The sequence below is a fragment of the Helianthus annuus genome, chromosome 7, assembly GCF_002127325.2.
Source record: "Helianthus annuus cultivar XRQ/B chromosome 7, HanXRQr2.0-SUNRISE, whole genome shotgun sequence".
In the NCBI taxonomy this organism is placed as follows: Eukaryota; Viridiplantae; Streptophyta; class Magnoliopsida; order Asterales; family Asteraceae; genus Helianthus; species Helianthus annuus.
The window spans coordinates 79,349,066-79,365,072 of record NC_035439.2 but is presented as its reverse complement, the minus strand read 5'-3'; positions in this window follow the sequence as shown (position 1 = coordinate 79,365,072).

Below are 16,007 nucleotides of genomic sequence, written 5' to 3'. Positions count from 1 at the left end.
GTGCTATATGCGGCACAGCCCGTCACCCTCTACTAGGCGTGGGCCGTACTTTTCGGAGGAGGAGCTCGCTGAGTCTGACGAGGATTGATGAGGATAATGGTTTATATTATTTTTATATGATGCAGTATTGTACGAACAATTGAATTTAATTTTCTGTATTTATAATATTTGTTTAATTTGGATATGTTTAGTTTGTTTGGATTGTTTAATTTCACTACGTCTTTTATAAAATTTATAACAAAAAACCGACATGATTTTCTAACAAAAAAACCAACTTCATTAATTTAAAAAAATAAAGTTAAAAAGATACTAAGAACAATATGCTACTCTTGATTTTCTTTTTCTCGAGGGAACGTATAACCCTATACGATTCCCATGGTCTCTTGAAATTTTTTTTCCTCCGGACCTGTGATCTGGCTGTCACCCACCTCAGCCCAACAGAGAGGTGAACGACATTTCCGTCCGTACAATGCTTTGAACGGAGCTGCCTGGATGCTGGTATGGTAGCTATTGTTATAAGAGAACTCTATCAACGACTAGTGTTTCTCCCAACCCTTGCCAAAATCAATCACGCACGCTCACAGCATGTCTTCAAGTGTCTGGATGTTTCGTTCACTTTGACCATCCATCTGCGGGTGATAGGCAGTACTCATGTCGAGACGTGAGCCGAACGATTTGTGCATCGACTACCACAAATCTGAAATAAAACGCGGGTCACGATCAGAAATAGTAGAGGTTGGCACCCCGTGCTTAGAAACCACTTCCTTCAGATAGACAGCAGCAAGTTGTGAGAACTTATCATTTTTCTTGATCGCAAGGAAATGTGCTAATTTCATGAGACGGTCGACGACCACCCAAATGGTATCGTTCCCGTTTTGAGTTCTTGGCAAACCTGTGACGAAATCCATTGCAATTTGCTCCCATTTCCACATGGGTATTTCGGGTTGCTGAAGCAGGCATGAGGGTTTTTGATACTTTACCTTGACTTTTGCGCAAGTCAAACACTTACTCACATAAGCCGCGATGTGGGCCTTCATCTTCGGCCACCAGTAGAATACTTTGAGGTCCTGATACATTTTATCTGATCCCGGAGGAACAGAGTATCGAGACTTTGCCCCACAAGCTCTCTAAGATTACCAAACAAAGGGACCCACGTTCCATGAAATAGAGAATACCATCAGATCTCTCTACAAGTCGTTTTTCCATGCTCCGCAAGTACTCTACTTCAATGTTTTCCTCCTTCAACGCTTCAGTTTGTGTAGAACGGATCTGGTCAGGTAGGTTAGAATGGATGGTGAGCTGCAAGGCGCGGACACGTTTGGGTTTCGTTTCCTTTCGACTAAGAGCATCAGCTACTACGTTAGCCTTTCCTGGATGATACTTGATTGCACAGTCCTAGTCATTTAAGAGTTCTACCCAACGACGCTGTCGCATATTTAATTCCTTCTGATCAAAAATATGCTGAAGGCTCTTGTGGTCAGTATAAATAGTGCATTTAGTACCGTATAAATAATGCCTCCAGATTTTGAGCGCAAATACCACGGCCCCAACCCCAGGTCGTGAGTCGTGTGATTCTTCTCATGAACCTTCAACTACCGAGAAGCGTAAGCTATCACCTTTTCGCGTTGCATTAACACACAACCGAGACCTTGAATAGAAGCATCACAATATACCACAAAATCCTCAGTACCTTCGGGTAACGACAGGATCGGTGCACTGCAGAGTTTATGTTTCAACAACTTGAAAGCATCTTCTTGTTTCATTCCCCGTGAGTATGCAACGCCTTTCTGTGTTAGTGCAGTGAGAGGTTGAGTGATCTTCGAGAAGTCTTTAATAAATCTGCGATAATATCCAGCGAGACCAAGAAATTGTCGCACCTCTGAAGGATTCTTCGGTGCCGTCCAATTTCTGATAGCATCAATCTTTGAAGGATCCACGTGTATTCCTGATTCGTTCACAATGTGGCCAAGGAAGTGTACCTCTCGAATCCAGAAGTCACACTTAGAGAATTTCGCGTAAAGTTGCTCCTTCCTCAGAAGTTCCAAGATAAGACGCAGGTGTCGCTCGTGATCTTCCTTGCTCTTTGAATAGATCAGGATGTCGTCGATAAACACGATGACGAAATCGTCGAGATACGGTTTGCACATGCGGTTCATGAGGTCCATGAAGACCGCTGGTGCATTCGTCAATCCAAACGGCATAACCAAAAACTCATAATGGCCATACCACATTCGAAAAGCCGTTTTAGGGGCATCCTCCTCTCGGACTCTCATCTGATGGTAACCCGATCTTAAATCGATCTTCGAGTAAAAACTTGACCCTTGCAACTGGTCAAACAGATCGTCGATGCGTGGTAAAGGATAGTGGTTCTTGACAGTCACCTTGTTGAGTTCCCGATAATCAATACACATACGAAAGGACCCGTCTTTCTTCTTCACAAAGAGAACTGGGGCTCCCCAAGGTGAAGAACTAGGTCAGATAAAACCTCTATCCAACAGTTCTTGAAGTTGATTAGATAACTCTTGAAACTTCCCAAGTGCAAGACGATAAGGAGCTCGAGAAATTGGGGCCGCTCCTGGTGTTAGATCAATCTGAAATTCCACTTGACGGTGAGGAGGTAAACCAGGAAGTTCCTCAGGAAACACATCCGAAAATTCACGAACAACTGGCAGGTCTTCGATCTTCCTCTCTTCAGGCTGAGGATCAGTAACAAGTGCTAAGATAGCAGGATACCCCTTTCGTAGACACTTTTGAGCTTTCATAGCTGAGATGATACCAACCATCGCACCACTGTGATGCCCTTGAACCGATAGAGACTCTCCACTAGGGAGTGGTATAGGCACGATTTTCTCTTTACAGAGAATTTCAGCTTGATGCTTAGACAACCAATCCATACCCACCACTACGTCAAAACTACCGAGGGTAACGGGAAGGAGGTCAATGTCAAACGCTTGACCCACAAGATCGAGTTTACATCCCATTAAAATGTGTATAGCTTCAATTGTCTTACCATCAGCTAATTCTACTACATGCTTAGCTTCTAAAGGTGTTGGAGTTAACCCTAATCGTCGACTGAACTTTAAGGACACATAACTCCAATCGGCACCAGAATCAAATAACACAGAAGCAAAGAGATTGTTCACAGAAAACGTACCAGTCATGACATTATCGTCGTTCCTAGCATCACCAGCTCCAATCGTAAATACCCTTCCACGAGCACCATTGCCCCATTGTTGCCATTATTGTTATTCCCAGCATTGTGATTGTTATTCTGACGGTTGTTGTTATCATTGGCGTTCTGATTCAGCTGAGGGCAATCCCGTTTAATGTGACCCTCGTCCCCACACTGGAAACACCCCTTCCTATTGCCTTGGTTCTGATGGGGCTGCTGCCTCTGTTGTTGCTGATGCTGTTGTTGTTGCTGTTGATTCTGCTGCTGCTGTTGCTTTGGGAACGGAGCTCTACAGTCTTTTGCCATATGGCCCACCTTATCACACCTATGGCAAGCTCGGACACACGGTCCGTGATGATGATAACCACACTTGTTACTTTGGCTTCCTACCAACATAGGAGCCTTGGCTCGGATTGCTGCTCTGACCCTGGTTAACTGAGGACGATTGACTGAAACTACGATTATTGCTGTTGTCAGGCCTTTTCTGCGATTGGCTTGCACTGGTCGCTTTGTCAGCATCGTTCCATTTACGCTTGTTATCACTAGCAGGTGTGGTAGCTGTAGCAGTAGGGGTAGTAGCAGAAACACGAGGCGGTAGCAATCCACGTTCGACCTCTTGGTGGGTAATCTTGTGTGCTAAACGGATAATCTAAGGCAGGTTGTTAAGATTTGCAGCAGTGACCAAACTCTTTATTGAGGGTGCTAGGCCCTTGATGTAAAGTTCAATTCTTTGGGGTGGAGGTCGAGATAAGTTAGGGCACATGTTTGCTAGCTCATGTGACTTCTTCGTGTACGCTTCAATTTCGGACCCTTCCATCTTCAAATTGTAGTACTCGTTCTCGAGCTTCTGAATCTCGTCACGATGATAGTACTGCTCCCGCATCAACTCCTTGAAATCATCCCAAGTAGTTGCATTAGCCATCTCGATGCCCAACATTTGTACCTGGGCATTCCACCAAGTTAAGGCATCATCCTCCAAAGTGCCTGTGGCGTACTTCACCCGGTCCCTCACTGGACAGTTACACATAGCGAACACTGACTCAGCCTTCTCAAACCAACGTAGTAACCCCACAGCCCCTTCAGTCCCACTGAATGTCTGTGGCTTACAATCCCTGAACGTCTTGAACGTGCAAGCAGGAGGATAATTTTGATTCTGATTTGCTTACTGACCTAACAGACGAAAGAAGAAAAAAATACAGCACATGGGTAAGAGTTGTGTACGCGACACAAGAATAAAGAGTATTTGGCACATTTCGTACCAGCTTGATAGGCTGCCAAAGCCTCAGCCACATGTGTGCTAATCAAGTTTGTGAACTCGGCCTGAGTCATCGCAATGTGACCACGTTAAGAGTCGAAATTGAGTAGGAGTGAAGCATCACGATGACTTCTACAGACTACCAGGTTTACACCAGACAACAGAGCGGAACCCCCTTCACACTCGTTAAGCCTCGCTGGGACTCACATGCACCCCACATTATTGTTATGTGTGCACCTAATAACAATGCAATTTGCATGTTTATCTCAGCTCATCCCAACTCGTGCTAAAAGGTTCCTAAAATTTGAATAGCAGGACAAAAGACGTCACGGAACATAAATCATGAAAGTCTAGAGGAAGGTCGCATTGTGACTCTATCAACCACGTAACATAGGCAAGTAACACATGAATTCAGTCTGTAGTGCTAAGTGTGCAATCACACGCAATATCATACATAAGTGTACACTAGATATGTTATACAATAAGTAAACGAGAGACGAACCTTGCAATCTGGAGCCGAGTGTCATGGTCGATTTCAAAAGTTGTTCGATTATAGTCTGGTTTTACAAAAGCGTTTTAAAAGCTAGTTCACTATAACCAGTGGCTCTGATACCAAATTGTCACACCCCCAAAATACCACATGCGGAAAAACCGCGGGACGTGTGACGTACCAGGATCCAGCCACCAATCACATTGAACCACAACGTAGTATTAAGTAAAAGTTTCCATTTAATTCATAAAGTAATTCCAAAACACAACTTAAAACAAATACGTTTAGCGGAAGCATAATGTATATCTTAATCAACTGTTTCAAAACAAGTGTACGAAACCAAAGAACATGTATCCAAGAGACTCGACCCATGACCACTCCAGCATTCCCAGATAGCAAGTTCCATAACCATGACTCTAACGACCTGCAAGCATGCAAACAAGTGTGTGAGACGACGCTGGTGAGTTCAAAGTTTGTTAACACGTTTCGTTACAATATATGAGTTTAAAACAATTCAGAGATTCGATGTTGTTAATAACTCGATTACCGCAGATGGCTCCAGATTATTTGCCCTTCCCCAATGCTCTATCAAACATTGGTCAAGTGGTTAAGGTAATTAGTTCACGACCGTCCTCCCCGGTACGGTGTGAGGGTGCCAAACCTAATAGCGCTATCAACTAATAACCCCGTTGCCTCCCCGGCAACCAATTCGGTATATGATGGGACTTAATGATAGATATGAGTGTATTAACCAACATCCCTGGTTTAACATTCCAATCAAACCCATTTACCCGACCTTCCTCCCCGGAATGTTTACCCGATGTCCTTCCCCGGGACGCATGCTTGGAAAAAGAGCAGTGAACTCACCTTGGTTTGCTTGGTTTATTAGGTTACCCGTTCCAAGTTAGTCAACCAACCCTACCGTGATTACCATTGAAATCAGTTTCATAAACTATTGTGTTACATATATTCACAGTGTGCATTCAAGAGTGATCATGGTATAACGCATAACAATTATTGACAGGCAGCAACTAGGACTTAATCATAAACATTCATCATCTCACACATTCTGTTGTGGGGTACCCTCCTGACGAAGATCTTCTCGGCGAACTACCCTCATGGCGAAGAACCATAGTTCGCCAAGGAGAGAATTCGTCAATGGGCAGTCGACGAAGAATCAAACCTTCGTCGCTGATCATCCAAAGGCAGTTATAATCTCCTTAATTCGTGCAGTAACAGTTTCTAACATGTTAATAGTTTCCATATCAGATCAAACACCACTCATCGAAATCATTCATCCTAATTATTAAGCTTAATCATGACACATCTCAAATTATGCAATGCCCAAACACCAACATATTATTTAGTCCTAATACTAGTTCATCGAACAGAATTAGCAAATCACATAATGAATGTAAACGTACACAGATCATCGAACCTCTATCATACATGTTCTAATTCCTCAGATTGAGTATCAAGACATCAGAACCCCCTTTTAACGACTAACCCTACTCATAGTCTCACTGTTCCAAATCTAATCAGTTTGTTATTGCAAGGCATTCATCAAAACCTTGTTATCATGCAACCCTAAAAATTAACATCATTCATATCGAATTACCAACTAAGCATTAGATCATGCATTGGTTCTCCTTCACCACGATAAACAAATCAAGCACACATGAACAGGAATCACATGGAGGTTTATTCAAATCATGAAAGTATTACTAACCACACGATAGTTGTGCACAAGGAAAGATCGATTGAGGACTCCCAACCAAGGAGAATGGCTGCCGTCTAACAGAGAGAGAGAGAGCAGTAGGGTTTTGTGTTTACGGTTATGATTATGAGAGGTTATACAATCTGAAAGGTATGGGCACAAGTGGACCTGGGCCGAGGGTCTTGACGAAGGACCTTCTTCGCCGTGTAGGGTGATGACGAAGGTCCTAAGCTTCGTCGAGTATAGCTGATGTGTGTAAAATGCAACATATAAATCACATCAATTAAGGCATAAAACTAACCCTTTTTAAGTACTAATGTTGGAAAAAGAGTGTTTTTGTCTTCCTTTTGTATTTTCAGGATGAAATGAGCTCAAATTCACAAAAGAAGCAAAAAGACAACTAATTCTAGCATAAAAACAAGAAAAGGAATAAAAGTAGACTGCCCGGACCCTCAACAGCATCCTCCAGAGCAAAGAAGAGAAAGCAGAAGTCTGAACACGCCCCGTGCTCAGCCAGCACGGGGCCGTGCCCAAGAAGCAGCATAAAAGACAAACTTATAGAAGCTTCCATTGCCCACCACGGGGCCGTGTCCAGCGGGCACGGGGGCGTGGTGAAAGTACAGCAGGCGCATTAATTGTAATTACGAATTACAATTAATGAGGAGAGAGAGTGTCAGACGGGCACGGGGGCGTGTCCAGTGGACACGGGGCCGTGCCCAGCCTTCTGTTCAGCCTATAAATAGGAGTGCTTGGTTTCATTTCAACTCATCCCTTGGCACACCACCTCTCTCACACTTCATCCACCACCCACCACCACCATAACACCATCATCCACCACCATCATCCATTGTCCATCGTAGAGTGTGTGAGTCGTCTCGGGATCCAAGATTGATCGTAAGAGTTCTTGACAATCAAGGCCATGTTTGCCTAAGTCTCTTACATCACTTGGTGAAGACAAGTGTTTAGTATAATACTTTTTATTTTCAATCTTTTGCACTTTTTATTTGGTTTTGTATTAATGACTTTAATAACTAGTTGCTTATGTTGAAGGTGATCTTTCCTTATCGTTTATCCGTGGTGTCTTGGCATTATTTTACTGTCTATATAAAATAAAATATTTTCACCATTCATATCTCCACGGTCTATATGGAGGTATGTTGGCTACCTGGTCGGGGGTTAAGGGAACGGTTTGGTAAGGGTCTTGCCCTTGTTCAGCGTTTAGAGGTCCTGCTTGGGACCTGGGTCAAATTTAGTAGGATCTCCTTCAATGCCCATAGGTATTGGATGGCGGGGATCCAAACTCTTTGACCCCCTCATAAGTTAACTACTATTAATACTATAACCCGGTTATTTAGGACTGTATCCCTGCTGACTCAGACTACTTAGCCGAGGGTAACGTCACCGCCGAAAGCGGGGCCTACCACAATTTGCATTAATAACTTAATTCATTATCTTTCAATAATCCGACCCTTTAGGATTGTATCCTTGCTGACTCAAACTACTGGGTTGAGGGTAACGTCGCCTTCAAAAGAGGGGCCTACTACAATAACTAAGATAATCTCTTAAACAAGTGCAAAAGTGCGAAAATAATCAAAGGTTATACTAATACATGTGTCGGATCCAAGTGATTCATCTTGTCTATCTGTTTTTATTTTATTTTATTTTTCAGCATTTAGTTAGTTTTTATTTTCTTAGTTTAAAAAAAACATTTTTCTTACTTTTTGATTTGATTAGACGTTGAGGATAAACCGGTATTAAAAGCTCTTGTGTCCTTGGACGACCTCGGTATCTTACCAACACTATACTACGTCCACGATGGGTGCACTTGCCCATATGTGTGTTTAGTGTTAGTGAATATCGTGTTTTATAAATTTAAAACTTGGCTAAAAGTGTAAAAAGGGTTTAAATATACATCAAAAATATATTACACTACACACGCATCAAGTTTTTTGCGCCGCTGCCGGGGACACAAGGATTTTAAGAAAGTTAGGAATCAACGGCCTAATCATATTTTTATTTTTCTTTTTAATTTTTAGGATTTTTCTTATTTTTTCAGCTTCTGCAGAGCTCAGCACGGGGCCGTGCCTGCTGAACACGCCCCCGTGCTCAATCATTGGAACTGGCAATCCTGTTTTAAGTCAGACAGTAAGCTGAACACGGGGCCGTGTCCACTCAACACGCCCCCGTGCCCAAGATTCTCTTACTGAAAACAGAACCGTTAGATCCCGGCGGTTGGTAATTTCTGACACAAACATGGGTGATAGTAATTCTTTTTACTGTCGGCACTCTTATGGTATGTGGTGTCGATTATGTGGAGGCGAACATGAAGAATTAAAATGTTATTTTCTAAATTATAGGCCCCACTATATAGACCCACCGATTCCTTATGACCTTAAGAGGGGCGAAAGTAAAAATAAGCACTATCTCTCCCTCGAATGCGCCCAGCCAGATATTCTAGGGGAAATGCTCCTTGACGAGTTATTTCAACTAGAAGAACTAATTCTAAATTGGTCAAAAGAACTTAGGAAGGATTTTATTGATCCGCCCCAAGATGATGACCATGAGGAAATGTTGGAACCGCATTCCGACAACCTCGTTGCTCCCGAAAATACCTTCATACCTAGAAAAGACTTGGACGATAGTCGTCCCTGTGCCGATTGTGCCGTGAAGGACTCCCCATCGACTTCGTTCGATGCATACATAGACCTGAGCGATTCGGCATACACCTTCTTTAACGAGAGCCCGGAAAAGGGTTGGACTTGTCCACCTAGAATGAAAATAGGAATTACCCTCACCGATAACCTCTTGCGTTCTCGCCTTAGTATAGGACAATTAAGGTATCTTAGGCACTTTGGGGTTGTTCCACCAAATCAAGAACCACCCGATATAAATAAGCTCCTTAGGAGCAACAAACTCCATAAAACAGCCTCCAGAACACGGGGCCGTGTCCGGTCAACACGACCCCGTGCTCACTCAGAAGATTCTCTGCTGATTCTGTCAGAATACGGACAAAATGTGTCAGGATTTTCTCTGCACACGGGGTCGTGCCCAGCGGACACGGGGCCGTGTCCAGTGTGCTGTCGTTTTCTTTAAATGCAGCCTGATTCCTGCTCATTTTTGACCACTTCACTAAACAGAGATTCTTGGGATCTTCACATATACCATCCTAGGTAAGTGCTAAAAGAAGGTTCCCAAGGACCATCTTGTCTTTTCCACTTTTGTTCATTTCTCCTTCTTTCAAAATTTTTCAAACATCTCCTCCATGGAAGCTTGGAAACCCCATGACTCCAATCTTCTATGTGAAGTTTGTAAGATTATTGGCTGCGGATTCTTGTTTAAAGTTAGTTCCATAACTTTGTTTTAAATTATCTAAGCTTAAACCACAGTTAAAAGATGTTAAAATAATTTAAAACCCAAGAATCGTTAAGACAAAAATCCTGCAGACGACTGAACACGGGGCCATGCTCAGTGCGCACGGGGCCGTGTTCGAGGTACTGTTCTGCAAAAGTTTAGTTATCTTCGGTTTCTTTCACAGAAAATGGCCAGCAGGAATAGCGGATCATCATCACGAAATAACCGAAATGGAAGAAGGTCGTCCACAGCAGAAGATTCCCTAGTAAACTACGTTTACGCCTTGAGGGAAGCCATAGACGAAATGACGGGAGTAGAAGAAGCATTAGTGGACCGTATTAATCATCTGACGGTAGGATTGGAGGGCTGTCTTCGAGAAGTAAACCTCCTGCACCAGAGGTTAAACCTTCTCGCTTCCCTGCCTTTGGTTCCCGTAATAACCCAAAGAGCGTGGAATGTAGTGCCCGGGGTCATCATTCCGGCCGAATGGCACGCCATGCATCAAGTGCCTCAGCAAAGGGTGGTGCAAGGAGTCCCGGTGAATGTTCCTCCTCAAGCCACTGAAGAGAATGAAGCTGCTTTCTACCTCCCAAGGGAGATAGAAGAGTGGCTTTGAACAACAACCGAGGAGCCGTCGGCTAAAGGGTGTTACTACATCGGGAAGCTATTTCCGAAATTTTCCTAAATAAGTAGAACCTTTATGATAACCTCATGTATCCCCTAGTTATTTAGCTAACTATATGTAATTCTCTATGTTTGCAATGATATGATGGTTTCTAAGGTTTGATGGTTATTAATAAATAAAACACACTCATGGTGGTAATGGATGAAAAAGGGAACGAGAAAAAATGACCCCATGCACAAAGAACAGAGCAACCCGACACAAATCTCCATCACAGAAGGCTCAACACGGGCCGTGCCCAACCAACACGGCCCCGTGCTGAGCCACCTGCAGAAAAACGCCCAGTTCAGGTAACTGGACACGGGCCGTGTTCAGCGGACACGCCCCCGTGTCCAGGCTTCTGTCTTATGTCTTTAATTTCTGTTACTGGCACCTGACCACGGGGCCGTGCCCGGTCACCACGGGGCCGTGTCCAGGATGCCAGTAACATAAATCTTTGCTTTTTAACCCACTTTTACACATTCTAATCAACCGAAAATCTTATTTTTTGGACACATTGAGGACAATGTGTAATTTAAGTGTGGGGGGATGCTAAAACCTTGAATTTTGCAAATCCTAATTACAAGCCTTACACAAAACTCTATTGGAACCGCTAAACACCCCAAATTTTTTTCAAAAACTTTTCGTTTTTTTTACTTGTCTTGGTTTAATTTGGGAATAACAAGTTCTAAAAAGGTTATATTTTTACAAATTTACAACCGATAGCGTCGTGATAACAAATAACCAACATAAGAAAATTACGAAACGGCATAACAAGTCTGGTTAAAAATTCGATTATATATACTTGATCGCATTAAAAACCCATTCCCACAAAAGTGAGTTTTGAGCCTTTATTGAGAATACAAATATACATCTTTAGACTAAATGCTCATTTTTCGTTTCTTGTGTGAATAGCCGCTTGGTTCTTACAACTCTAGAACTTGCCATGAGGATACATTCCCGGTCCTTACCAACTTAAACCCAAGTAAGTAAGTGATGGAGGCATTAGGACTAACCATATTTTTCTTTCTACACCATTATTTTTCATTTTTTTACCACCTACCCAAAATCCCCCTAGTTAGCCCCTTTGAGCCTAAACCTTTCATTTCATTACCCACCAAAAACCCTTTTTTTTATTTTTCACCCTTTATTTTAGTAACAAGCTCGGTTTTTCGTAAGCTCGCTATTTTATGTGACTTATCAAAAAAATATATATATATATATGATGAAGTCAAAAACAAACAAAAGCTATATAAAACCTTGATTGGAGAAATATTTCAAAATAAAGAGTCACTAAAAACAAGGTGTGTCACGAAAACCGACGCTTTTTACGATTTTCGCCCTTTTACTAACCACTAACCCAACCACCCACCTTTAACCCAAGCCTAACCCTTCACCCAAAAAGTCCTCTTGATATTTACAAAGGTAAAAAGTTAAAAAGGAGGAGGATTGATTGCTTGGAAAACCTATGGAAGGCGTAAGTTCCATGTCGCTCTCGAGTGATTCACTAAAAAAAATACACCTTCGGCCGAGTGTTGAGTGATCTCCCATGAGGTATGTGAACTTGTATATAAATGGAATTTTAATAAGGCATGCTATGCCCGAATAAGTAATTTATCCTGTGAAACGTTCTAAATAAATCATAACGAATAGGATTGTAAATAAATAAAAATAAAACTTACAAAGATCTTGGATTCCCGACACTCTGTGACAAGCCAAAAACTTTCTCTTCTACATATTCCATTTGGGAGTGTAAGCCACATTTAAAGAGTTTTGCTTGAGGACAAGCAAAAGTTCAAGTGTGGGGGTATTTGATGTGTGTAAAATGCAACATATAAATCACATCAATTAAGGCATAAAACTAACCCTTTTTAAGTACTAATGTTGAAAAAAGAGTGTTTTTGTCTTCCTTTTGTATTTTCAGGATGAAATGAGCTCAAATTCACAAAAGAAGCAAAAAGACAACTAATTCTAGCATAAAAACAAGAAAAGGAATAAAAGTAGACTGCCCGGACCCTCAACAACATCCTCCAGAGCAAAGAAGAGAAAGCAGAAGTCTGAACACGCCCCGTGCTCAGCCAGCACGGGGCCGTGCCCAAGAAGCAGCATAAAAGACAAACTTATAGAAGCTTCCATTGCCCACCACGGGGCCGTGTCCAGCGGGCACGGGGGCGTGGTGAAAGTACAGCAGGCGCATTAATTGTAATTGCGAATTACAATTAATGAGGAGAGAGAGTGTCAGACGGGCACGGGGGCGTGTCTAGTGGACACGGGGCCGTGCCCAGCCTTCTGTTCAGCCTATAAATAGGAGTGCTTGGTTTCATTTCAACTCATCCCTTGGCACACCACCTCTCTCACACTTCATCCACCACCCACCACCACCATAACACCATCATCCACCACCATCATCCATTGTCCATCGTAGAGTGTGTGAGTCGTCTCGGGATCCAAGATTGATCGTAAGAGTTCTTGACAATCAAGGCCATGTTTGCCTAAGTCTCTTACATCACTTGGTGAAGACAAGTGTTTAGTATAATACTTTTTATTTTCAATCTTTTGCACTTTTTATTTGGTTTTGTATTAATAACTTTAATAACTAGTTGCTTATGTTGAAGGTGATCTTTCCTTATCGTTTGTCCGTGGTGTCTTGGCATTATTTTACTGTCTATATAAAATAAAAGATTTTCACCATTCATATCTCCACGGTCTATATGGAGGTATGTTGGCTACCTGGTCGGGGGTTAAGGGAACGGTTTGGTAAGGGTCTTGCCCTTGTTCAGCGTTTAGAGGTCCTTCTTCGGACCTGGGTCAAATTTAGTAGGATCTCCTTCAATGCCCATAGGTATTGGATGGCGGGGATCCAAACTCTTTGACCCCCTCATAAGTTAACTACTATTAATACTATAACCCGGCTATTTAGGACTGTATCCCTGCTGACTCAGACTACTTAGCCGAGGGTAACGTCACCGCCGAAAGCGGGGCCTACCACAATTTGCATTAATAACTTAATTCATTATCTTTCAATAAGCCGACCCTTTAGGATTGTATCCTTGCTGACTCAAACTACTGGGTTGAGGGTAACGTCGCCTTCAAAAGAGGGGCCTACTACAATAACTAAGATAATCTCTTAAACAAGTGCAAAAGTGCGAAAATAATCAAAGGTTATACTAATACACGTGTCGGATCCAAGTGATTCATCTTGTCTATCTGTTTTTATTTTATTTTATTTTTTAGCATTTAGTTAGTTTTTATTTTCTTAGTTTAAAAAAACATTTTTCTCACTTTTTGATTTGATTAGACGTTGAGGATAAACCGGTATTAAAAGCTCTTGTGTCCTTGGACGACCTCGGTATCTTACCAACACTATACTACGTCCACGATGGGTGCACTTGCCCATATGTGTGTTTAGTGTTAGTGAATATCGTGTTTTATAAATTTAAAACTTGGCTAAAACAAACTAAATATATGATGAAGTCAAAAACAAACAAAAGCTATATAAAAGCTTGTTTGGAGAAATACTTCAAAATAAAGAGTCACTAAAAACAAGGTGTGTCACGAAAACCGACGCTTTTTACGATTTTCGCCCTTTTACTAACCACTAACCCAACCACCCACCTTTAACCCAAGCCTAACCCTTCACCCAAAAAGTCCTCTTGTTATTTACAAAGGTAAAAAGTTAAAAAGGAGGAGGATTGATTGTTTGGCAAACCTATGGAAGGCGTAAGTTCCATGCCGCTCTCGAGTGATTCACTAAAAAAAATACACCTTCGGCCAAGTGTTGAGTGATCTCCCGTGAGGTATGTGAACTTGTATATAAATGGAATTTTAATAAGGCATGCTATGCCCGAATAAGTAATTTATCCTGTGAAACGTTCTAAATAAATCATAACGAATAGGATTATAAATAAATAAAAATAAAACTTACAAAGATCTTGGATTCCCGACACTCTATGACAAGCCAAAAACTTTCTCTTCTACCTATTCCATTTGGGAGTGTAAGCCACATTTAAAGAGTTTTGCTTGAGGACAAGCAAAAGTTCAAGTGTGGGGGTATTTGATGTGTGTAAAATGCAACATATAAATCACATCAATTAAGGCATAAAACTAACCCTTTTTAAGTACTAATGTTGGAAAAAGAGTGGTTTTGTCTTCCTTTTGTATTTTCAGGATGAAATGAGCTCAAATTCACAAAAGAAGCAAAAAGACAACTAATTCTAGCATAAAAACAAGAAAAGGAATAAAAGTAGACTGCCCGGACCCTCAACAGCATCCTCCAGAGCAAAGAAGAGAAAGCAGAAGTCTGAACACGCCCCGTGCTCAGCCAGCACGGGGCCGTGCCCAAGAAGCAGCATAAAAGACAAACTTATAGAAGCTTCCATTGCCCACCACGGGGCCGTGTCCAGCGGGCACGGGGGCGTGGTGAAAGTACAGCAGGCGCATTAATTGTAATTGCGAATTACAATTAATGAGGAGAGAGAGTGTCAGACGGGCACGGGGGCGTGTCCAGTGGACACGGGGCCGTGCCCAGCCTTCTGTTCAGCCTATAAATAGGAGTGCTTGGTTTCATTTCAACTCATCCCTTGGCACACCACCTCTCTCACACTTCATCCACCACCCACCACCACCATAACACCATCATCCACCACCATCATCCATTGTCCATCGTAGAGTGTGTGAGTCGTCTCGGGATCCAAGATTGATCGTAAGAGTTCTTGACAATCAAGGCCATGTTTGCCTAAGTCTCTTACATCACTTGGTGAAGACAAGTGTTTAGTATAATACTTTTTATTTTCAATCTTTTGCACTTTTTATTTGGTTTTGTATTAATAACTTTAATAACTAGTTGCTTATGTTGAAGGTGATCTTTCCTTATCGTTTGTCCGTGGTGTCTTGGCATTATTTTACTGTCTATATAAAATAAAAGATTTTCACCATTCATATCTCCACGGTCTATATGGAGGTATGTTGGCTACCTGGTCAGGGGTTAAGGGAACGGTTTGGTAAGGGTCTTGCCCTTGTTCAGCGTTTAGAGGTCCTGCTTCGGACCTGGGTCAAATTTAGTAGGATCTCCTTCAATGCCCATAGGTATTGGATGGTGGGGATCCAAACTCTTTGACCCCCTCATAAGTTAACTACTATTAATACTATAACCCGTTATTTAGGACTGTATCCTTGCTGACTCAGACTACTTAGCCGAGGGTAACGTCACCGCCGAAAGCGGGGCCTACCACAATTTGCATTAATAACTTAATTCATTATCTTTCAATAATCCGACCCTTTAGGATTGTATCCTTGCTGACTCAAACTACTGGGTTAAGGGTAACGTCGCCTTCAAAAGAGGGGCCTACTACAATAACTAAG